The sequence below is a fragment of the Camellia sinensis genome, chromosome 15 (assembly GCF_055761805.1).
Source record: "Camellia sinensis isolate YWXY chromosome 15, ASM5576180v1, whole genome shotgun sequence".
NCBI lineage: Eukaryota > Viridiplantae > Streptophyta > Magnoliopsida > Ericales > Theaceae > Camellia > Camellia sinensis.
The window spans coordinates 30,588,667-30,591,021 of record NC_138975.1 but is presented as its reverse complement, the minus strand read 5'-3'; the positions used below and the strand labels follow the sequence as shown (position 1 = coordinate 30,591,021).

Below are 2,355 nucleotides of genomic sequence, written 5' to 3'. Positions count from 1 at the left end.
GTTTTCCGCTTCAGCTCCTTGTTTTCCACCTTTAGTACACATATTTCTGCTCGCGCATCCTTATACATGCGTTGGAGCAGAGCCAGTTGGGCGTTTAACTGCTGCACCTCATTTGTCCTACTCTGAAGCCGGTGCGACAAGTTTGTGACTACCGTCATCGTCTCCACACATGACTTCAATGTATACTGATTGGCCTCAATATCTGATTGTGCTGCCATTCTTTGCTCCACAGACCGCATAGGAAAGGTCAACGGCGCAAACTCAGGAGAGCTTGGTTGAGGTTCAAGGGCAACCGCACCAGTTATCTCTCTTGTGGACTCGTTGAGGTCTGGAAAGAGAGTGAGTAGACCACGGGAAGAAGAGGCCATGTTTTGGGTTGATGAGTGTTTCAGAGAAGCAACGATTTCCGACTGGTAATGTCAGAACGGGTTGGTTACAGAATGTTTCAGAATGACAATGCTCAGAGGTTTCAGCCTGGTTTGGTTTACACAGCCTCCGTATTGGTTTATATCGACAATGACGACGCGGCCGACACGCCGCTCTGTCGCTCACGTGCATCGTCGCGTGTCTGGCGCGCTTTTTGATGGCTCGCCGCTCGATGCTTTCTGTTGGGCACGGCTTTTGATGCAGTGGGCGCGCCTTTTGAGGGCGCGACTTTTGAGGGCTCGATATATATATCTACATATATATATTTGGGCAGCCTATATACACCATCATACAGTGTATTCTACAACGGTCCGGCATGACCCCACAAACTGTCCTGACATTGATTCCGGTTAGCTTTTACAACGGTCCGGCATGACCCCATAAACTGTCCCGACATTGATTCCGGTTAGCTTTTACAACGGTCCGGCATGACCCCATAAACTGTCCCGACATTGATTCCGGTTAGCCTTTACAACGGTCCGACATGACCCTGTAAACTGTCACAACATTGATTCCTGTTTTGTTACTCTCTCCAAACTCAAGTTGGTTTGTGTCTATCCTCCTTGAGTTTGAGGGGGGCTGTTAAAACTACTCCACTTCACCTACTCCACCTACTCCACTACACCTACTCTCCACCCACATCTCCTATATAAAGGAGACCACCCATGTACATAACATATCAATCAATAATACAATTAATATCTATACAATTCTCTATTTCTCTTTATACATTGAATTTTACATGGTATCAGAGCAGGTTTAGAACCTAGTATTTTCACTTCACCAGCGGGCGACAACCTCACCTTAGCCGCCTGCCGAACCTCAACCTATTCCGCTTATTTTCTACACATACCCTCCCATTCATTCCTATCGCTCTTTGCTTTGCAAGAGAAAGATTCGCTGTGTCGAGAAAGAAGTAGGTATTAGTGTAGCATAGCAAATATGGTGGCAACTGAAGCATCACGTGAGGAGAATGTTTACATGGCCAACTTGGCCGAACAAGCTGAAAGATATGAAGAAATGGTTGAATTTATGGAGAAAGTGGCAAAGACAGTGGATGTTGAGGAGCTGACTGTGGAGGAAAGGAACCTCCTTTCCGTGGCTTACAAGAATGTGATTGGGGCTAGGAGGGCTTCTTGGAGAATTATCTCTTCTATTGAGCAGAAGGAAGAGAGCCGTGGAAACGAAGATCATGTCTCTATTATCAAGGAGTACAGGGGAAAGATTGAGGCAGAACTCAGCAAGATCTGTGATGGGATTCTGAACCTTCTTGAGTCACATCTCATTCCTTCTGCCTCATCTGCAGAGTCCAAGGTGTTCTATCTTAAGATGAAGGGTGATTACCACAGATACCTGGCTGAGTTTAAGACGGGGTCTGAGAGGAAGGAGGCTGCTGAGAGCACTTTGTTGGCTTACAAGTCTGCTGAGAGCACTTTGCTGGATCTACGCCACCGGTATCTCCGTTTGCCGGAGGGAGCAGAGAGGCATACCGATTCCGGAGGAGGTCTATATCGGATGTGTACGAGAAAGCAAATGGAATTGGACACAGGAGCCCAACTCCTCCTGACGACATGTGAGATTTGAGTCACTTATTTTTCTCATCAACCAGCACAAGAACAAAGCACAAGAACAAAAAAAAAAAAAAAAAATTGAAAAATGAAAAAGAACAAGAAAAGAAAAGTTCTCTCTCTCTCTCCATGGACCCAACATCTTATCCACTACCCCTTGTTGAGCTCAGACTCATTATTATGCTTCCCACTCTCCCCAACTTTCTTTATTTTATATATATATATATATATATATCTTTTTATTATACTATATTACCCAAACACTCCACTTTCACACCACGCCGTCTGATCCTACTATACCCTTTTATTTATTTTATTTTATCTTCCTTCTTTCAAAAAAAAAAAAAAATCCATTCACACC

The 2,355-nt window shown here is 44.7% G+C and overlaps 1 pseudogene across 1 annotated transcript; it reads left to right on the top strand.

Moving 5' to 3' along the window:
- The first annotated feature begins 1,194 nt into the window (after positions 1–1,194).
- LOC114255779 (14-3-3-like protein E pseudogene) lies at positions 1,195–2,070 on the top strand (annotated as a pseudogene). Its single transcript, XR_014356646.1, has one exon. The product of XR_014356646.1 is annotated as a 14-3-3-like protein E pseudogene (transcript).
- The last annotated feature ends 285 nt before the right edge of the window (positions 2,071–2,355 follow it).